The sequence below is a fragment of the Macaca fascicularis genome, chromosome 10 (assembly GCF_037993035.2).
Source record: "Macaca fascicularis isolate 582-1 chromosome 10, T2T-MFA8v1.1".
NCBI classification, from domain to species: domain Eukaryota; kingdom Metazoa; phylum Chordata; class Mammalia; order Primates; family Cercopithecidae; genus Macaca; species Macaca fascicularis.
The window spans coordinates 107,793-130,290 of NC_088384.1; the positions used below are offsets into that span (position 1 = coordinate 107,793).

The 22,498-nt window shown below is 47.5% G+C and overlaps 1 protein-coding gene and 1 long non-coding RNA gene across 4 annotated transcripts in view; one reads left to right on the plus strand and one right to left on the minus strand.

Moving 5' to 3' along the window:
* Positions 1-22,498, minus strand: part of LOC135965229 (disco-interacting protein 2 homolog C-like) — a 279,948-nt gene that overhangs the window by 15,099 nt on the left and 242,351 nt on the right. The gene's annotated exons all lie outside the window — the stretch shown is intronic.
* The window catches only part of LOC135965233 (uncharacterized), an 85,748-nt gene that overhangs the window by 6,094 nt on the left and 57,156 nt on the right, over positions 1-22,498 (plus strand). Inside the window, exon 3 of one of the 3 annotated variants that reach the window (XR_012418487.1) lies at positions 20,036-20,153. The exons of the other annotated variants lie outside the window; for them this stretch is intronic. This is a non-coding gene — a long non-coding RNA (uncharacterized lncRNA). The remainder of the gene's footprint in view (positions 1-20,035; positions 20,154-22,498) is intronic. 3 annotated transcript variants of the gene reach the window in all.

Here is a 22,498-nt window from a genome sequence, read left to right on the forward strand (position 1 = left end):
TGCCTGGTCAAACCTTACCAAGAAAAACCAGTGGACCTAGTTTTAGTTGCCTCCAGTTCCCTCCAAATCAGATTCCTTAGCGGCTTGTGTCCCCACACTTGCTGCAGTTCCTCCTGGGCCTGGCAGGCACATTCCAGACATTCACATCTCAGCTCAGATGCAGGCGTGCACATTATTTATAGAAAATCGCACTGCGCTGTGATCGGCTTGAGCTGACGTTCTCTAGGTGGGAGGTGGAGGTTCAAAAGTTCTAATGGGATGAAATTAGAAATATGAATTTTAAAAATTCACGTGTTATGAACTCTGTTCAGTGATTTTCTCTGAAATGAGAGACTATTTGCAGATGAGGCAGTCAGCCTGCAGCTCTCCTTAAATCTGTCCTAGACCTCGATGCCGTCCTTCGGCCTCTTCCTGGGTGTGGGGTGCTCTGCTTGAAGCAAAACCAAAGGAAAGAACGTGGTCTGCATCACTACTGCAGCCAGCTCAACGCGCACACCCACTAGGAGGGGCGTTTGATCACTTAACATTTTAAATGCATTTAACATTCAACCAGCAAGTCAGCCAGTGCTTTCTGTAAGCAAGCTGCCTGGCTCATGGGAACCTGACACTTGACTTTTTGGAAGAGAGTACTTGCTTCTGTGGAGTCTCAATATTTGTCTCATTTCTTGAGACTCTGCTGAAAGTGATGAACGTGAGTAAATTAGGACTTTTTTTTTTTTTTTTTTTTTTTGTAAATTGGGCCACAGAGCTCTCTAGGCAGAGTCAGGGGAGTAAACGGCTGTGAAAGATGCCGCCTGATGTGAGCCACGGCCAGGCACTTTGGAACCTGGGATCCCATCTCCAGCCTTTCAAAGGACACAGACGAATATAAAATGCAGATGGGAGAGTTCATAATTTGGGCATCTCTGTTCTTTTGAAATCAAAGTGCAAAGAAAAAGTTTTGCCTTGAGGTCTTAACCCATACTTGTTTTTCTCCTGAGGTTTTAAGATTTTCTTAACTGCTTTTCTCTCCCCCAATCCTTGAGGAAGTTCTATCTTCGTATCTTCTTAAAAGATATGGTTAAATTCAACACTGAAATATGAAAACATGCTTTCATATTTTTCTTTAAACTGAGGTATCTGACATTGGTGAAGAACTAACTGGGAGTATTGGTTTATTTTTATTTTTTTGAGACAGTCTTGCTGTGTTGCCCAGGCTGGAATGCAGTGGCACGATCTTGGCTCACTGCAGCCTCACCTCTTGGTTCACGCCATTCTCCTGCCTCAGCCTCCTGAGTAGCTGGGATTATAAGTGCCTGCCACCATGGCTGGTTCATTTTTGTATTAGTAGAGACGGGGTTTCAACATGTTGGCCAGGCTGGTCTTGAACTCCTGACCTCAGGTGATTCGCTCACCTTGGCCTCCCAAAGTGCTGGGATTACAGGCACGAGCCACCACACTCGGCCTGGGATATTCTTGATTATAATTGTAACATATCCCTTTAATAAAAACAAAACAGAACAACAACAACAAAACAGCTGTCTGAAAAGTCTCGAAATTAAAGAGCTCACTTGGACAGGGATTTGGACACCAGTTGAATGGCCCAGCACACCATAGTTACATGGGCCACTCGGCCTGTTAGGTCCTTAGGGTATTTGAAGTCATATGGATATTTGCATTTCTGCCTCTGGATATCGTGTTAGTATTCGGCTAGTGTTTGAGGGCCAGGCTCAGATCCGGGAAAACAAGAGCTCCTGCCCTCACGGCACTTCTCTTCCATGTGTGTGTGTGTCAGGAAAATAGAAAGCATAAGATATTTTTTTCAATGAGCTGGGAAGATGGAAAAACAAGCTTAAGATGTTGACTTGTTCAGAAGAAGGGAAGTGCAAGGAACACTCAGCTTTGTTGCTGCTGAAGGAGGCCCCTGGTGGAGGCTGTTTCAGAGGTGGGGTTTCTCTGAGAAAGGTGGTAAGAGGCAAATAGGATGCCCCATCTGGTTTGCCAGAGATGGGGAAAGTTAGTATCCCCAAAACAGCTTCAGCATTCTGGCAAAGCTTTGGAAAACCAGCTACGGTGTAGAACCTTGTTGGCCGCTGGGTAGAAGGAAAACATTGCTGGTCCTGAGGACTGTACTGTTGTTCCACTGCTATAAAGAACTATCTGAGGCTGGGTAATAAGGAAAAAAAATGTTTAATCGGCATACAGTTCTGTGGGTTGTACAGGCTTCTACATCTGGGGAAACTGACAATCAGAGTGGAAGGTGAAGGGGAGGCCGGCATGTCTTCACATGGCTGGAAGGGGAGAGAGAGTGAAGGGGAAGGTGCCATGCACTTCCAAACAACCAGATCTCAGGAGAACGATCATGAGGACAGCACTTGGGGGATTGTGCTAAACCATTAGAAACCACCCCCATGAGTCAATCACCTCCCACCAGGGCTCACCTCCAACATAGGGTTAGAGTTCAGCATGAGATTTGGGTGGGGACACACAGCCACACCATGTCAGGCTTCCCATTCTTCTCCTGCACGTGCTTCGCAAATGGTTCTGTCATTGGTTTTTGTTTCTGTTGATACATAATATACGTACATATTTTCAGAGTGCATGTGATACCTTGATTCACCCCTATATTGATGAAATCTGTGTACTTGGGATGTCTTTCACTTTAAATAGTTTCTTTTCCTTGTGCTGGTTATGTTAAGTTATTCTCTCCTAGCTGTTTTGAAATACACAGTAGATGACCCACTGCCATCCCCCTGCTGATTTATCAATAGTAGGTCTCGTGTTCCCATTAGGCTGTGTGTTTGTGCACATTACCAGCCTCTGCCCATCCTGCTTATGAGTGGGCTCTGCTGGGCCCTGTTGACCACCTACTTTTGGCCTCCATGAGATCTGCTCTCAGCTCCTGCTTATGAGTGAGAACATGAGCCGTTTCCTTGCTTGACTCGTTTGCTTAACGTAATGTCCTCCAACTCCATCCATGCTGCCGCGGATGACAGGGCTCTCCGCTGTGTGGTGGAGTATTGCTCCTGTGTGTGTTCGGGCCACGTTCCCTTCATCCCCTGTTGACGGGCACTCAGGTGATTCCAGACCTTGGCTACTGTGGATGGAAGCTGAGAGCAGTCACTGGCTTTATACTCGGGGGACGTGAGCCACTTTGATGTTCTCAAGCAGCCTATCCCCAAAGCCCTCCGTAGAATGCCGCATTCGTTTGTACTCATGGCTTCTTCCACTAGGATGAACAGCTGGGAAGGGGCTTTGAGTGAATGCTTGGGTTTCTGTCTTTAATTGGTACCCAGCTACACTGGCCAAGTAGGGGTCCCAGTGACCCTGGACACTACCTCACATAAGGTCCAAAGATGCAGTTAGGTTCTTTTTTTAACTTAAAAAAAAAAATGCTTTTGACCTGGGTAAGCTATGGCATTATCAGTTAGAGTTTTTCATATTGGAAAGGTGTATATTTTATTTTCTAAGAAGGAAAGAAATCCTGTTAAATACTCTAACCACAGATTAAATCATGTCAAGGAAAGAGGTACTATTTTGGGGGAAAATTACCCCTTCATGTCAAAGATCAAGGAGATGACTTACATTGTTTAATTGAGTTAATTATGAAATCTTAAGTGGTTTTAAGAAGATGAGCTGTGGATCCTACAAGACATGAGACTGATACTGATTTAATGTTAGTCAGCCCTGACAGAATGTGGCTAATATTTAAAGCTTGCTCCAGTATTGCTTGATAGATTGTAAGTTAATGTAAAGATCTGTTTGACGCTTTTATTTTACAAAATATTATTGAGAAAAAGTTTGACAGCCAAGGAACGGCCTTCAACCAATTTCTTCCTAATTTCTGTCACCAGAAAATTTTGTCCTGTTAATTCCAGAATTTACTTTTGGAAAGTTCCCGTAAGGAGAGCAGAGGTATTGGTGGTTGAATGGTGACTTGAATTTAGGTGAAGATCGTTAAATATTTCATAGTCATGTTTGTCTTGGTGGTTTTAGCAATTTTATATTAAACTTAGAACTGTGAGTCAAACCAAATGTGTTCTTTTGCTTTTGTGATACTCCTTTGTATGACTATACTGGTAAAGAATGATAAAATGTGTATTGGGTATTTTTTCTGTGTAGATATTAGGATTTTTAGGGGAACAAATTAATCATTCTTCTAATATACACTGTGTGTTGGGTCCTTTGTATATTAGTTGAATCACTCTAATGAGGACCACTTGAAAGTCTGTTTCTATAGCAGATCTTTTATATGTTGACTTGTGTTATGCAAAATCCTTCATCCTCTAAGAAGACTAAGCAATGGGTTGGAGGAAAGATTTAATCACCCATTAGGTCTATTCCGAATGCCCAGAATTGAATGCAAGTACTAATTATGTTTTTGAAGTGGTGTGTGTGTGTATGGGTGTGTGTAGTGGACTCCTTTTTAGGTCATGGGAGGGAGGTAAAGCGAAGATGAGATTTGCTGATGAACATTTGTGCACATGCTAGTGGAGAAGTCATATGACTTGACTGCACCTGCGTACTCTGATTTTGGTTTCGTTAGTGTCCGTAGCCACAAGCCTCAACTGCCTCTGGGACCCACCCTGAGGGGCTGTGGTGAGGGTTATTATAGAGTCGTGCGTCTTAGTGAAGGGCACAAACGGCCTTGTGGGCCTACTTTGGCTTTGTTTGAACGTCTAGATTGTTAAACTAAGTTTAACATTTTGAGGATTATAAATTGTGATTCTTGTCTAAGAAGAGGTTTCTGTTGTCTCTGAAGACAGGAGCCCCAATACAGAGGGTCCCTGGCTCCCAATTGTTACATATCTGATTTTTTTTTTCAACCTTGTGATGGTGTGAACTAGTCACACTCAGTGCATTGTTTGGCCCAAGATGGGCTGCCTCTGGATGAACCCGTTGTAAGTTGAAACTATGATGTCAAATGCACTTTCTATTTAGGATATTTTCAGCTTACGCTGGGTTTATTGGAACAGTTTCATCCCATGGTAAGTCAGGGAGCATATGTGCTCATAAAAGTGGAGACGATCTCATAGATACCGTGGGATATAATGTCTCTGATGTTATAGAGATACGATGAAAACAATCAAGTGGGACTTGGAAGCCTTGGAGGGACTCACATGGGCGGCTCCTGGAATGCAATCTTGAGCGCCACTGGCTTCTGGATGTGACATCTGTACCTTCTGCTTAGCCCAGTGTGTTATCGGCTGCTCTCGAGGGCAGAGAGGTCCAGCGTTCCTGTGTTTAGGTATTTGAGCTGCCTTAAGAGGCTAGGTCAATTCTCACTGGTGTCTTCAGGGCTTTAGGCCTTCTGAACAAGCAGGAGGAAGCACGACTTTGTAGAGCTTTGGAAATCTCAACGGACTTCAGGGCCATCCCCTTTGGCAGGAGAGAGCCCCACTGGAGGCGAGCAGGGTGCCGTGCGGGTCTCTGCTGGGCCCAGGCATGTACGGACGTTGTGAGGGCCACGGGACACAGATCGGTCTTGGTTCACAACTGGTGTCGATGGCCACGCAGCATTTCTGCGAGGTACATGAGTGCGGGGACTTGGGTTTTGGGGTGTGCGTCCTGGTTGCCTAGTTGCTTGGAAGACCCCCATTCAGATACCAGCCTGAGTCACTGTGACAGGCCTCCTGCTTCACACGCCACACGGAAGCCGTGGCGTCGGTCACTGACGTCCACCGGGTGTCAGATGTGCGTGTGTATCTTCCTTGGTCTCGGGATGTGTCTTGTTTTGAGGTTATAGTAAACGTTCTTTACAAGGGGTTTTGGATTTTTTATGTTGTTTGCAAGGAGGCAGCAGGGAGTGCTTGAGCAATGAGATCCCCTTTCCAACCAATACAATTTCAGATCCCAGCAGGTAATTAAGGCAGCGGAGCTGTGGGATCACCTTTGCAACCAATGAGAATTCAGATCCCAGGAGGTAATGACGGCAGCGGGGCGGGTGGCAGAACCCTGAACTGTGGCTGTTTCTGGTGTCTTGCCCCGCGGACAGAGCGTGCTGGGGCCTCCGTGGTCCTCTGTGGGGTGAGTGGAGCGCATGAGCTGGGTGCTGCTGGGCCCTGGCTGGCTCCCCAGCCCGGGGTTTATGCAGGACTCGTTAGACAACTTGGAACCCAGAAAGCAGCACGAGGAGAACGGGATTGTGCCTTTCTGGATCCTTGGTGCTTCCCAGTCTCAGACACTGAGTAGGCTCTGAGGGGTCTCGCCGGGAAGACTTGCACAGTCGGCCCCCAGGATGGAGTGGGGCTGCAGCGGGTCTTGCAGGAGCTGGAAGTGGGGGTGAGTGTCTCGCAAGCGGGACCTTTCAAGTGGGCCCAGCAGGATGCATCTGTGGAAATGGTGCCACGTAACGCAGGGCTGCGGCCAGCAGGACCTGAAAGGCTACAGCGGGCTGTGTTTCTGCTCTCTCTCGAGTCTCTGCACGGTTTTCCTTGGTTTTTGTCTGTTTGGAGGACGCTTTCCCCTTTCTTGCGCTTACCTAGCCCTCTGAGCTTCTTTGTTGAGTATGACAAAGCCCTGAGAAGGCATTTTTATCGCATAATTGTGTTATCCTGGTGGCTGGATAAATGACCTGCAAATGTGGGTGACTCAGTAGCTCTGAGGGTGTTCAATATCCAAGACAGAGGTGGGAAGGAAATGTTCAGGCAGGCATCAGAGGATCTGTTCTCTGCTTTACACTGGGGCCCTGGTTTGCTGACAGTCTTCACACTCGATCCAAAATGGTGCGAAGGGCGGGCGTCAGTCAGTTGATCTTATTTGTGGTGGTGCTTATGGTGGGTTTTCCGTAAGGAATGTAGACTTTATTAGCTTTGGCAAGGGAATCCTGAGTGATAAATTGGAAGAATGTCTCAGGAAATTCTGGAACCTGCAGTGAATCTGGAATCTGTATGAAATTGAGATTTGGATTCTCACGATTTCCTAATGCTACCCCGAAACCCAGTAGTTGAGACAGTCGTAGAGCTTCAGTTGTGCTGCCCCGGTTCCCCATTTTAAAAGGAACACGTTGCTTTCCTCTAGAATGTTCTGAGCTCTGAGTGCTGCCGGCAGAGTGACCAGCTCTCTGCATCAGAGGGGAAGCCAGGGCTGCGTTCACGGCGTCGCGGCAGCCGGGAGCTGACCCTGGACCTCAGGCACGTGTGATGCTGACCATTTTCTGTAAACTCCAAGGGTGTAGTGGTCTCCTTGGCCCTTTACAGTCTTCTGAAGCTTTTGATGTGTCTGCACTTTGTAGATTTTTCAGAAGTAGACAGCCTTTTCCCACACCCTTGGGCTGAGTTTCGTCAGAGGCTGGTGTGTGGGAAGCACCACACCCACATTCTGACAGGGAAGACTCTGGTGCCCAACTGAGGTCAGAGTGGAAATTTGTTCTTCCTTCCCTCCAGTCTGGTCCAGCTGCTCCCTGCTTGGCCAGAAGAAAATCATGCTTATTCAAGTCATAGGCAAACCCCCGAAGTCAAACATTTGTCTTTTTTCTTTTTTTTTTCTTTTTTTTTTTTTTTTTTTGAGACGGAGTCTCGCTCTGTCACCCAGGCTGGAGTGCAGTGGCCGGATCTCAGCTCACTGCAAGCTCCGCCTCCCGGGTTTACGCCATTCTCCGGCCTCAGCCTCCCGAGTAGCTGGGACTACAGGCGCCCGCCACCTCGCCGGGCTAGTTTTTTGTATTTCTTAATAGAGACGGGGTTTCACCGTGTTAGCCAGGATGGTCTCGATCTCCTGACCTCGTGATCCGCCCGTCTCGGCCTCCCAAAGTGCTGGGATTACAGGCTTGAGCCACCGCGCCCGGCCTTGTCTTTTTTCTTTAATATGCCCATTTAGTTTATATGGAATGATAGCTAGAGAAATGCCCTTTAGGGGAAAATTAATTTCCTTAATTACAGAGAACTTTTTGGATAAAAATCAGGAGGCTATTTTGTAATAAGATCTAGTTAAATACTACAGTGGAAAGCTCCTTATATTTGATCTTACACTTGGGCCCTGTGTGCGTGTCCGCATGCTCGTGCTCATGACGCCAGGCGCAGATGTGAACTACGGGCACAGTACATACTTTCTGGTTGCTTCTTTGAACGTCTTATTGCTTGACCTCTCCGACTCAAATGTTGAGTTATGTTGATTCTGTTCAGAATGTTTATCCCTCCGTCTAGGGTCCAGTCGTCTTTCAGGGAGGAACCGTCTTCCTCATCTCTGTCTCCTACAGTATTGTATATTTAATAGTCAAATATTTATAGGTTACATGGGTGACTGATCTGTTCATTAGGAGGAAAACAATGCCAATTTTCACATCATTAGAATGGACTTGTTAAATGATTGTTAGTCTAATGAAGTTTCCATGGCAAAAGAGGCTTTGCAGATGTGAGTGTAACGGACAGTGAGATGGGAGAGGACCCTGGGTTGTCCAGGTGGGTCCAGTGTCTTCACATGTGCCTTTTGAGAAGGCAGTACGAGGGTCTGCCTCAGAGGAGGAGACCTGAGGACGAGATAGAGGCCAGAGGGCTGTGGGGGTGAGGGCGAGTGTGGGGCAGGGGCAGGGTCCGGAGGGGTGCAGGGCTGAGGCCGGGGCAGTGGTAGGAGGGGTGTGGGGCTGTGAGTCAAGCTGCATGGTGGCTTCTATGAATTGGGAGACTCCAGGCAGGAATACAAGCTACTGACCCCTTGACTTCAGCCCTGGGACTCCTGACTTCCAGGGCTGAGAGGAGGTTTGCATTTGTGGTAATTTGTTGCAGCAGCAATAGGAAGCTAATGCATTGTATCTGTTCTTCACCTCCAAACCTTTGAAAAGTGACCCTGTTGTATCGGCCTTTTGTGTGCCCTAAATTCTAATGAGATGGTTTGTAGGAAATAATGGACACAAACGATGGCAGAACACAAAGTTGGACAGAAGCAGTGTCTTCTGTGGTTCTGTAGTTTGGGTCTGGGAAGTTAGATTTCGGTCAGAGTGTGTGGTCTTGTTCAGCGTATACCTGGAGTACTTGTTCAGAGCTCCTGGGGGAGTGGTCTTTAACACTGTTAGGATTAAAACTCCAAGCACATCAGGGCCAGAGTTCCTGAGTCAGTGTTAGGCGACCTTTGAATAAGAGTTGGCATGTAGAGTCTGCCCACTTTACTAGTATGAAGCAGCAAAATCTTTTTTTTTTATTTTTTGAGATGGAGTCTCGTTCTGTCACCCAGACTGGAGTACAGTGGCGAGGCCTCGGCTCACTGCAACCTCCGCCGCCTGTGCTCAAGTGAGTCTCCTGCTTCAGCCTCCAAATTGCATGATTTATTTTCCTGTTTTATATACTTAGTATGTGAAAACTCTGCAAACTTTATTAATACAAATGACATGCCAGAACTTAGGAGAATCTGGTATTTTCCCATGCAAATTAGTAGTGATGTGGAATTCCTGGGCTGATTTGGTTTTATAAGACATGGGGCAGATTCTTTGCCTTATTTCTGTGGAACTAACAATTGTTAATCACCCAGCACTCTTACCTCCCCCAACAGCTCAGGTGAGGGGGGTGTTACCCCCACTGTCGTGATGAGAGGCAGGAGACTGAGGCTTAGATGAGCAGGTGACACATTACTGTCCAGCCCCACCCACCCTGTAGTTTCCTGCCATGGCTCAGCTGTCTTCCTGCAAGAAAGGACAGACACCCTGGTGCTGGGTAGAATTCCTTGTGAACCCCTTTCCATCCTCCAGGGAGTTCTTGCTTTACGGTGGTGGCTCATGGGGAGTCCTCTGGCCCACTGAGAAAGTGACTCATGTTGTGACATTACTGTCTCTGTCCGGCTGCTGTCGATTGGGTGGTTTGTAAAGAGACATTTATTGCTCACAGCTCTGGAAGCTGGAAAGTCCAAGGTCAAGGCAGTCCAAGGTCAAGGCACCTGCACATCTGGTGCCCCAGGGCCTGTGGCTCACAGACGGCAGCATCTCAACAGGTGTTGCGTGGCAGCGGTCGTCTCGTCAGAACTCACGTGGTGGAGGAGCAGGAGGGCTCCTCTAGGCCTCCCAACAAGGACACCAACCCCAGTCCTGAGAGCAGGACTTCCCAAAGGCCCCACCTCTTAATGTATCCCTTCGGAGATGGTTTCAGCATGAGGTTTTGGGGACATTCAGGCCAGAGCCATTGCTCTGCTCTGGTGTTAGGGCTGCATGGCATCATTACTGCAGCAGAGCCACAGCTTCTTATCTGCATTTGCTGCAGGAGGAAGACGCAGGTGCCTGTGCAAGTTGGGGTTCGGTGCAAGAAGTGGAGACTCTGGGAATCTTAGCAGGAGGAACTTAAGGGCTTTGAGAACTGACACTTTAGGACTGTAGTTTTCTTCAGACTGTAAAAACCTTGGTGTGTGACAATACTGAACATTGCCTGAGCCCTGTGATCCTGTAAAACAGTGATTGTTAAGACATTCCCCCTCCCCACAACTGCGCCCCCACTTTTACTGCAAGAAGCCCCTTCCCATGTGGCTTAGGCTGACTGGCGGATGACCGTTTACCGAGGACAAGACCAGATACAGGCCTTCAAACCCCCCTTCTCTGCCTTATAAGTGATTAGCTAAACTGCCTGTTCCCACTGATCAATCACTTCCCACCTTGAAATGGTTCTTCGTGGTGCAGTTGCGACTAGGGGGGTGGACTTGTCTTTGACTGTTGCCTTCCACAGAGGACAGTTAGGGTGGGCAGGAAAGAATTCTCTGCTACAGGTCTGCATTCCTGGCTGTTTCCAGAAGTGGGAATTCTGGTGCCGTGGAGTCTGCGAATGGATTTCTAGTGTCCCAGCTTCAGGTGGAGTTGAAATTGAGTGAGGCAACCCACCACACCCATCTGGAGCCAGGAACTAGAGCCATTTTTAAAGTGGCAGTTTCTCCATAAGATTACCCAAAAAATGCGCTCAGCACGTTTCTTTCTTTCTCATATGCATTTGGCCATCTAAAATGGGAATGGTGGTTTTTTGGAGCATGGATGTAGTTTTAAATTTTGAGTATTGTAAACCTTAATGTAGCTTCTTAAAATGTTTGCCTGATTATCTGGAGATTTACTAAACCTTTGGAGTGGTAATAATGAGTTGATCTATATGACTTTGCTTTCTATGATGCAATGAAAGTACTCTAATTAAAACCTCTGCAGTTGGGTCAGCAGGCGATTGGCCAAAACAAATTCTGCTTTTTGGGTTTCTTTAACCAAACAAGGGAGTAGAGTGTAGGCTGAAGTGGCAAATTCATTTCAGAGCACGCCAGAGCCCTCAATGATTCAGCAGCCTTCTCAGGTGAACGTGTAACGTGCCGTGAGTCTTGGCAAGCCTGGCTACTGAAGTGTGCACGTGACACCACAGAGCCACACCTAGGAAGATGTGGTTTCTGTAACAAGCTTTGGAAAACCAAAGTTCAACTAAATTATCCAACTTTGTTACAGAAAAAGCTTAGACCAGATGGCCAAAGACCTGATTGTTTCATGGTTGAGACATGGTTATAAAATCGCCCTTACTTGGTGCCAATCAGTGTTGGTCCACAGTGATACTCCTCCAACCTCACTGAATAGTTTGGAGACTGATATGAGACTGTGAAAATCTCCTTAAGGTGAAAAGGGCTCTGGGGCACCCGGGAATATCCGCACACCCGTGGCCATTCCCCTATAAGGTGGAGAGGACGGCTGGGTCACGCGGGAGCATCAGCACACCCGTGGCCATCCTCTTTAAGACGGAAAGGGCTGCTGGGGTGCCCCGCAATATCTGCACACCCGCGGCCATTGTGGCTGTCCCCCTTTCTGCTCAGTCACCTCTGTGTTCCCGCATTCAGGCTTTGGGACACTCATGAACAGCTCATCCCCTGGGCTGGTGAGGAAGGAGTGGGAGGTTGTTCTGAGGCTCTGTCACTGTCTGCCCTGTCATGAGCTGGGCAAGGCAGTGGCAGTGACCCTGGAGGAGTCTGGTCAGTGAGGGCTCCGGCAGGAAGTGCTGAGGCTTGAGGTGACTCTGCCAGTCGTAACCAAATGTCTTCCCTCTTATTTCCATGATTCCTTCTAGTTCTGCACCTTGCACTGCAGAGTCTCTGTGTATCTATAAATACACATGAGTTACGATACAGGTGTCTCTTTCCCCTCTGTCTGCGGCTGGGCCCAGGGAGTGAAGTGCAAGACCCCCTTACTGCTGGATGCCCACCAGCACGAGGCACTGCCTGCCCTGCTGACGAATGCCTACAGCGAGTCCTGGAAGCCGCCTCCTGAGCACCTGGCCTGTTGACGGTGTATACGGGAGACAACGGAGCTCCCCTTGCCCCACCCTGAGCAGAGACTGGGGAGGCGGCGGCAGCACTGCCCCCATGGTGCATCCTTGGTGCATGGAGGAAAGTCTGTTCATGCTTAAAACACAGCCCATCCTCTCAAAAGCAGGATGACAACCCCATTTACTTCTGGAATCTTAAAAAAGGGCCCGTCTCTTTGAGAGAAGAACATGGCATGTATGTGTGTACCTCCTTTGTTTTTTTTTTTTTGAGACAGTTTCCCTCTGTCACCCAGGCTGGAGTGCGGTGGTGAGATCTCAGCTCACTGCAAGCTCTGGCTCCCGGGTTCATGCAATTCTCCAGCCTCAGCCTCCCAAGTAGCTGGGACTACAGGCACCCGCCACCACGCCTGGCTAATTGTTTGTATTTTTAGTAGAGACGGGGTTTCACCGTGTTAGCCAGGATGGTCTCGGTTTCCTGACCTCGTGATCTGCCAACCTCGGCCTCCCAAAGTGCTGGGATTATAGGTGTGAGCCACCACGCCGGGCCGTATGTGTGTACCTCTTTACAAGTCTTGCCTGACCTTCGCATTTAAAAATTACTGGAAAACTTAAGGATGTAACTGACAAGAACTTTATAGGTTTCTCCAAGTAAAAATTTGGAAAAGTTAAGTGAACCCATAATGTGTTTTATTTCTATGAGTCCCACACTTGGATTTTTAAATGTGGGCAAAACATCTGTATGTTCTTCAGCCTGATTTCCGTGGAATCGTGAATGAAACGTGCTGAAGTTGCCGTGCGGATTTTGTTATGTGGCGGTGACAAGTGGGGCTGGTCATTAAACAACTGGAGGAACCCTGTCCTTTCTGTGCTCCTGTTGGACACTAGGCACGTGCTTGGGTGTTTTCTGTGTGTGTGGACAAGACGACGACAGAATTTCCAGATTCACACGGTGGTATCTTCTCCCTTTTCTGTTAAAACGTGTCTTCTGCTGCTTCTACATAGACCAAGTGTTTCTTTCTCTCGCCTGTCTACATAAACGCTGTTTAACAAAAACCGTATTGTAGACATGTGAAGCTGAATTCCACATGATCAAGCAGATAGAGATGACTGAGTACACTGTTTTGTGGAAGGAAGGTTTAAAATGATTTTTAGCTTTTTCCCTGAAATAGGGAATACTTTTAACTTTTTCCCTGAGATAGGGAATAATGAAATGGGAAAATAATTAAATTTTCCCATGTAATTGTTAGATTATATTTAATTATTAGATTATTCATGTATTGCAAGGGAAAAAGGAACTAGATCACCCCATGTACCCAAATGAAAATTTAAAGCGTATGGGCGAGTTCATTTGAACTCCTTTAATTTGTTTTTGTTTGTTTGTTTTTGACAGTCTCACTCTGTTTCTCAGGCTGGGTGCAGTAGTGCAATGACAGCTCACTGCAACCCCAACGTTCTAGGCTCAAGTGATTCTCCTGCGTCAGCCTCCCCAACTGCTGGGATTTACAGGCGTTAACCACCACACACAGCTTATCACCTCTTGGAGACTAGCTTTGAGTTTGGGCATTCACTGAACTATATTTTAGTTAATTCTCAAAGTTTGTCACTGTTTATCTTTAATTTGCTAAAAATCTACATGTATTGTAAAATGCGTTACATTTCCTTAGCATTCACGGATTCCCTGTTAGTGGGGCAGAGACACAGAAGGGCAGAAGGCGTTCGGACATCATCAGGGTTGCAGTTGAGTCCTTGCCCCGAACACACTGGAGCTCTGGGCTCTGTGGTCCCACGGGGGTCCTCTGTCCACTGAGGGGGACGGGTTACCTGGAAGGTCCCTCCAGCCTCTGCAATTTTGCCCTTTTCAGGTTAACATCTCATCATTGTCCTGGACAGCACTGCCTTTCGTTCACTGATCCACGAGTGAACAGCTGGTCAGTGGCCAGTGCTGCTTCCTTCAGCTGGGAGGTGGTGATGTGATAACACTTCCGTGGAATTTGGTTCTTGGTGTATTAAGGGTTCAGTTGTATGTTTATTTTTAATCTGCACCTCTGAATTGGTCTTTTGATTGCAAAGAGATTGCTTACTGGATTTGTTTCTGAATATTTGGTGGATAACAGGAGAACCTTGCTTATCTGTGTGTTCATTTAGTGTGTTTTTGCCAGGCATTTATATGGTTGTGTTAGCCCTCAGCCCACTTTCTGTGTGTGGTGGAGTCATTGAAATCATGTATGTGAAGTCTCTCCTCTTTTAAGGCCAGAGGACGTGGGGTGGTGTCTCCCTAAACTAGGGGGAAATGGCATTGTTCTGTCCTCCTCCCTGGGAATGCTGGTGTTTCCAGGTCTCTGAACTTGGCTCCCACACTGGGAGAGTAGCTGTGGCTTCTGGAGCCCGTTTTGTGCGGGACTGACTCCTTCACTTGCTTTATTCCCCACTGTCTTTGCTGCTTGATGACGCAGGGATGAGGGAGTTGGGCCCAGGGGCCTTGCCTGTGCCTGAAGGGCCCGATGCAGAAAACTCCTCATGGGAAGGATGTTCCTTGAGGGCAGCTTTTGGAGTCTTTTCCTACTTTTAACTGAGAAGCAGCTATTCACATGGTTCTATTCTGCTGGTGTGTTTCAAAATAACTGGTGTAGAGTTGTGAAGATGTCCGAGACACCCATGATCCACTCCGGGCCAGTGCAGGACATTGAGCTCAGAATCCTTCAGACCATTCAGATGCCAAAGATTCTTGCTTGGTTATTCTCAAACTTATGAGAATCTAAAACGCGAGCCACGGTATGGATTTTCTCTTGAGCCCCCATGACTTTGCCTTGTATTTTGGGCATGAATGACTTCATCAAGGGGAAAGAATTTGAGGAAGGAGCCTCTGAGGCTAGGAGGGGGTGGGAAGGGGCGGGGGGAAGAGGAGGGAAAAGGAGCTATAGAGGGAGGAGCCAGGCTGGGGCTGGGGCGTCTCCCCATGATGCTCCCCCACCCCTGGCGCGAGGCCCCAGAGACTGACTGATTTTCCCACAGGAAATGTGTATGATTGCATGTCTGTTTTGTGGGCTGGCCATTTGGATTGAGGGAATGTCTGTGTTGTGATTCCTTATTGATTCGAAGGTTGGAAAGGTTTGTGCTCAATACAGGGGTCTCTTGGTGCGATGGGAAAATGTGATCGCAGCGGCCTTCGGGGTGGGGAGAGCCCTCGAGGCCCCCAGTGGTGGCCGGCGTCAGCCTTCGCTTCCCTGGGTGAGCTGCCCTCAGGGTGCGAAGGGAGGTCCTCGGTGGTGGCCGCTGTTGGCCTTCGCCTCCCTGGGTGAGGGCTGCTCCATCCCCGGCTCTCCGACTCCTTGCCTGGCACCTTCCTCGTTGGAGGCCGTGATCCATCAACTTTGTCCACGCGTGTCCTGCAGACTAATGCTGACTGGAGGTTCAGGAGTGGTCAGAAGAGGCCAGAGGAGGCCCTCGTGATGCGAAGCTAAACGTTTAATGATGGCGCTGTTGAGTGCATGAGCCGCGTCAGCCCAAGAGTCTGGGTAAGAGGGAACCCCGCGGGGTGGAGGGAAGACTGGACAGATGGGTGCTTTCCTCCGCCCCTGGGAGCACGGCCAGGTCCACGCTCAGACCTCCTGGTTTCTCCCATATTTCCATCAATAGCAAGGGAAGGACTCGGGGCAGAAGTAGTTCAAGGGCCTCTAAAGACTTATGTAATTGTTAATAGGCCTACTTTTATGCTTTCTTATGTATTAAGAGCAAATCATGATACAAACTCATTTCTGTTTGAAGAAATCTTTACTGCTCTCATTTTTGTGGCAAGCAACATTGATTCTTTGCTTAGTGAGCGTTAGTGCCCTCCTGCCCAGTGCTGCTGCCTGGCGTGTCCTCGCACACACCTCTGTCCATTGGTCTCCGTTCACCTTTCCGCCTAGAATTGTAGGAGGGGCGCTGGGATCTTAGGGCTAGAAAGAAATTCTGAAGACCACTTTTAGGGGCGGCTTTTAGTCAGGGCTTCCAGAGAGACAGCCAGCCGGGTGTGCGTGTGTCTCCAGGGCGAGGCTTGCTGCAGGGGCTACAGAGTCCAAGAAGCCCCAGGACCCACAGGCTGCAAGCTAGAGTCCTGGGAGGGTGTGGCTTGAAGACTTGAGAAGCGGAGGGTGCGGATCCCACCGTGGTCTGAGGAGCTGAGACCCAGAAGCACGGGCTGCAGAAGACAGATGTCACTGGCCCATCAGCCAGACAGGTGGAGTGAACCCAGTTTTCCCCGCCTTGCTGTTTTACTCGGGCCCTGGGTGGATAGGGTGGTGCCCCCCACGCCGGCGAGGATGGGTCTCCACTCAGTCCAGAGGCAAACATGCATCTCACACAGAAATAATGCAGAACCAGCCATCTGGGCACCCCGGGCACGCTCAGGTTGATGCACAAAACCAACGCCGCGCGTGGCCCTGACATCTGTGTGTTCGCATCACTCCACACACATTGCTCAGTCATCGCCTCGGTGAGTTTGTAAGCTCGTTGTGTGGTTCTGGGGCTTTTTGTCCTTGGTGATGACAGGCTCCCCACTGCCCCAGCTCAAGTATGGAAGGTGATGGCACCAACGGCTCCTTGTTTCTCAGACACTTGAGTGGGTGCTCTGTGCAGCCAGTTTCACCTGCAGCAGCATCTGTTCCCTATGCCGATTCCATTCGGAGTATGTGCCTCCCTTCTGTTGAGGGTGCAGCCTTCTTTCAGGGAAGAACTGTGTCCTGTTCGCCTATATCGCCTGTGGTGTATCTCATGGCTGAATAAGTAGCTATAGGATACCTCGGTGGCTGAATGATAGGTTCATTGGAAGGAAAACTTTATATATTTTTTTCTTTTTGGGATGGAGTTTCACACTCAACGCCCAGGCTGACGTGCAATGGCACGATCTTGGCTCATTGCAAACTCTCCCTCCCGGGTTCAAGTGATTCTCCTCCCTCAGCCTCCCAAGTAACTGGGGCTACAGGCTTCCGCCACCATGCCTGGCTAATTTTCGTATTTTCGTTAGAGAAGGGGTTTCACCATGTTGGCCAGGCTGGTCTTAAACTCTTGACCTCAGGTGATGCGCCCACCTCGGCCACCCAAAGTGCTGGGATTACGGCCATGAGCCCCTGCACCCAGGAACTTAATACCGTTTTTTTTTTTTTTCCTTTAAATCGTAATGGGCTTGTTAAATGCTTACGTTTTTTTTTTTTTTTTTTTTTAAATTTATTATTATTATACTTTAAGTTCTAGGGTACATGTGCATAATGTGCAGGTTTGTTACATATGTATACGTGTGCCTTGTTGGTGTGCTGCACCCATCAACTCGTCAGCACCCATCAACTCGTCATTTACATCGGGTATAACTCCCAATGCAATCCCTCCCCCCTCCCCCCTCCCCATGATAGGCCCCGGTGTGTGATGTTCCCCTTCCCGAGTCCAAGTGATCTCATTGTTCAGTTCCCACCTATGAGTGAGAACATGCGGTGTTTGGTTTTCTCTTCTTGTGATAGTTTGCTAAGAAGGATGGTTTCCAGCTGCATCCATGTCCCTACAAAGGACACAAACTCATCCTTTTTGATGGCTGCATAGTATTCCATGGTGTATATGTGCCACATTTTCTTAATCCAGTCTGTCACTGATGGACATTTGGGTTGATTCCAAGTCTTTGCTATTGTGAATAGTGCCGCAATAAACATACGTGTGCATGTGTCTTTATAGCAGCATAATTTATAATCCTTTGGGTATATACCCAGTAATGGGATGGCTGGGTCATATGGTACATCTAGTTCTAGATCCTTGAGGAATCGCCATACTGTTTTCCATAATGGTTGAACTGGTTTACAATCCCACCAACAGTATAAAAGTGTTCCTATTTCTCCACATCCTCTCCAGCACCTGTTGTTTCCTGACTTTTTAATGATCGCCATTCTAACTGGTGTGAGATGGTATCTCATTGTGGTTTTGATTTGCATTTCTCTGATGGCCAGTGATGATGAGCATTTTTTCATGTGTCTGTTGGCTGTATGAATGTCTTCTTTTGAGAAATGTCTGTTCATATCCTTTGCCCACTTTTTGATGGGGTTGTTTGTTTTTTCTTGTAAATTTGTTTGAGTTCTTTGTAGGTTCTGGATATTAGCCCTTTGTCAGATGAGTAGATTGCAAAAATTTTCTCCCATTCTGTAGGTTGCCTGTTCACTCTGATGGTAGTTTCTTTTGCTGTGCAGAAGCTCTTTAGTTTAATGAGATCCCATTTGTCAATTTTGGCTTTTGCTGCCGTTGCTTTTGGTGTTTTAGACATGAAATCTTTGCCCATGCCTATGTCCTGAATGGTACTACCTAGGTTTTCCTCTAGGATTTTTATGGTACTAGGTCTAACATTTAAGTCTCTAATCCATCTTGAATTAATTTTCGTATGAAAAAACTGCTTTAAAGTTCATATGGAACCAAAAAAGAGCCCGCATCTCCAAGACAATCCTAAGTCAAAAGAACAAAGCTGGAGGCATCACGCTACCTGACTTCAAACTATACTACAAGGCTACAGTAACCAAAACAGCATGGTACTGGTACCAAAACAGAGATATAGACCAATGGAACAGAACAGAGTCCTCAGAAATAATACCACACATCTACAGCCATCTGATCTTTGACAAACCTGAGAGAAACAAGAAATGGGGAAAGGATTCCCTATTTAATAAATGGTGCTGGGAAAATTGGCTAGCCATAAGTAGAAAGCTGAAACTGGATCCTTTCCTTACTCCTTATACGAAAATTAAATGCTTACGTTAATGTTTATTTTTAAAAATGTTATCTGTGACCTTTCAGCTTTTCATAGCACTTCTCGTGTGAATATTTTAAAAAGGCCCTTTAGTCGTGGGGGAGAAGGAGGTTATCCCTTTCAGCAGAGGGAGATGGAAGAACAGGCCCTGGTGGGTCTGAGCACAGGCAGTCACCCCAGCCTTGGTGCTTGCTTAGGTCTGTTCTCCGTTCATCGTAGCCGCATCCACTCTCATTGTCAGCTTAAAAATAAGCTTTTTCCTCTTTCTAATCGGAACAGTTAGTTTGTTAACCGTCACATTAAGGTATCGAGAATGATGGCTTTCAGGCCTCAGATATGACACAAGTAATAAATGCAGCTGACCCTGAACAACATGGGTTTTGAGCTTCGAAGGATCACTTATGTTAATTTTTTTTCCAACCAAACCCTTACTGAAAAAACCTGGCTTTGTGGAGGGCCGACGTTTCCTACATGTGCTTCCATAGGGTGGCCGTGGGGTCCTGTGGATACGTAGATTTGGGTAAACTCGGGCATGTTCTGGAATCCATGTCCTTGTGTATACAGAGGGACAATTGCAGCTTTTTAGAAGTTTGTGTCCTGCCTTGTCCTAAAAAGGTTCCAAGGTGGATGCAAAATTATTTCATTCCTTTGGTTTTCTTGGTGGGATATTGATGTTTATTCTTCAGTGTCTAATATCCTGAGTGAACAGAGTTACCGCTTCAGGAACAAAGCCAGTCTGGAAACACATATTGAGATATCCACCTTTTCTTCATGGTTTCACAAAAGGCCATGATCATATTTTATTCAGTTGAACTGTAGGAAACTGCCAATATTTGCTGTTTTTGGCCTATAAAATGGCAAGTTCGTACGATATTAAAAACAAAGGCTTCCTGGATGGGGAAAATAGGAATCGGTAAGAACCTGAAGTTCTCTGTCATGGCCTCTGAGTCACAGGTAAATAAACCTGCGTGAGGGGGAGTTGACTGTACAGTATTTTCCTTCTGTTTTGATACTGTCAGAAAACGGTCAGTTCCAATGTGTTGGGTCCCTTTGCCTCAGCTTTGCTGCAGAAGGGACTTGCCATTATACCTCTTGTTCCCAGTGCCCAGGAGGCTGATGCCACATAGAAGACCTGCAGGTCGGTGGATGTGAAACAGGCATCGGACACGCTGTGCACCTTGGGACGCATCTGAGAAGTGTGTGCTTGCAGCAGATCTGAGGTGAGGGCGTGTTCCATCTCCTCTCCCTTCTCTGGCTTTGCAGGCCTTTGAAGTTGGTCCTGGAAAGTGAAATTAGTTAATGCTGATTTAAGCTCCAGGTCAAAGCCTGGGGGCCGAAGAGACCCGCCCTTCACTAGAGGTGTGAAGCATTGGGCCCTCCCATCAGGAGGCAGCAGGGACTCGAGAAAGCCCCACATGCCCTCCAGTTCCCTTATGTTGAAATTTTTTGTACTCGGCCATGCCGGGTCATTTTGGGAGGTGAGTAGGGGATTCACATGGGGGTGTGCAGTATTCTTAGGTGTCAGGTGCGAGAGTTGAATTTGTAGAAGCTGTGCAGATAGGAAAGGGCCTGGCAGGGAGTGCTGTTTACACGGAGCCGATTTAACGCGAGGTCTGTGCTCTGCCTGGGTCCGTGTCTGACCGGTGTCTCCCAGTCTGCAACAGGACGTTGACGTGACTTGGCGCCATCGTCCCACTCTGTGTAGACGTCTGAGGATCTGTGCGCCGCTGCTCTGTGAGAATGCGTTGTGATAATGAACTGAGAAACAGTGAACAAACCCTGAATTGGTTAGCACTGGTTCCACGGCCACTTCTGCCGTGGTTGGAGTCATTCATAATAAAGTGTGCTGGACTGCTATGCAGAGCTCTGAATTTCAGAGGCCCTTTAACTCGGCAGCTAACCAGCTGCTTCCTTCAGAAGACATTTGAGTCCCCTTTACCTGCCAGGGTGACCCTGGGAGTTTGAAGATGAGTGAGACAAGCCTTCCCTGTCTTGTGGATTTTACTGTCCAGTGGGGAGACAGATGTGGATGGTGAAGGAGGCCCTATCAGAGGTCATCGCATGTCAGTTTTATTTCTTCAGCACTTGCTGTGTTCAGGCGGTGCCCCGGGCCATGTGCAGAGCATCTGTGGGCCCTGCCCTTGGCATCCCAGGCACAGCTAGCATCTGCGCCATCTTCATACTTGGCCTGAGTTTTGGGGAAGTACTGAGGATGGCTTCTGCCTTTGCTGGAGAGAGTTGGAAGTCAGGGCAGCCCTCCACAAGGAGATGATCGCCAGCTGATTCCTCAAGAAAGAGAGGTGGTCCCCACATGGGTAGAGCAGGGCAGCATGTACAGACCTGGGTGTGGGTCTGGGGCATGTGCATCTGAGTGGGGTCTGCTGGGAGACAGCAGGGGTGAGGTGTGAAGGCAGTTGGAATTTACAGGATAAATTATCACTAAGGTGATGCCTGGAAAACATAAAATGGGGACTCTCTGGGGTAAACGTGGACTTAGGGTGACCCTGGGCGTGGGTGTTTTCAGGCTCTGAAGGCAGAGATTTAGGAAATTGGGGCAGAGCTGAGCCCCAGACGAGGATGAAGACCACCCTTGGGATGTTAAATGAGACAGGGGTGGAAACCCAGTGAATGTCCTGGGGGGTCAGTCCAGCAGGCAGGCAGCAGAGGAGACCGGTGTCCTCAAAGGCCCCTTGGGCCTGTCTCTGAAAGTGCTGGAATGACAGGCATGAGCCACTGCTCCCTGCTGATACTTTTAAAATTTCTAAGCTACTCTCTCTCATACCCACTCCCGTATTTTTTTAAAAAAACCAGGTTTATGGCTATATTTTTTCCAAGGGAACCAAACAGTTACCTGTTTGAAGTACAAATAACACCGTGTTTAAAAACCGAAAATGCCACTTTGCATAGAAGTTTCCAAATACCCAGTTGGTTTGAGCCTTGCATTGCAGTGTCACTACCTGCTCTTAAATTTCTACACGATGTATAGATAGCGAGGCAGGGACGGCTCGTACATCTTCAGGTTTCAATTCTACTACCTTGGGCTATATTTTCATTTATTTTGGCACAACTGTGGGTGTGGCAAGCAATGCCAGGGTATTTATTTTGAAGCGTGTCCAATAACAGTTGGGAAGATTTTCACATTTTTAGAATTTTCATAGTAATAGTTATAATTTACAAAGAATTTAAAATTGTGTAGTCATTATTTTGCTTTTTTCTAGATGTGCCCCGAAACAGGGTTGCTAACTATCATTCTACATCACAGGACTAATAACAGTACCCTTTTGGAGCAGATGCCTGTAATCGAGGAATTCTGCCTAGTCGGTTCACTTTAAGCGTGTTTAAAAGGTTTTCTTTATCCTAGTTGGCACCTGTGGCTATAGTTTGTTTTCACTGCTGAAGAATATTCCACGATGGAAGCCGTAATTCATCTGTTTTTCATATCGGTGGACATTTGGATTATTTTGGGAGGGTGTGTATGTCTATTCAGCCTTCATTTTTTTCAGGATTTTTTGTAGAAGATAATGTAACAGTGTAACATCCTCTGCTAGGGAACCAACACGAACCC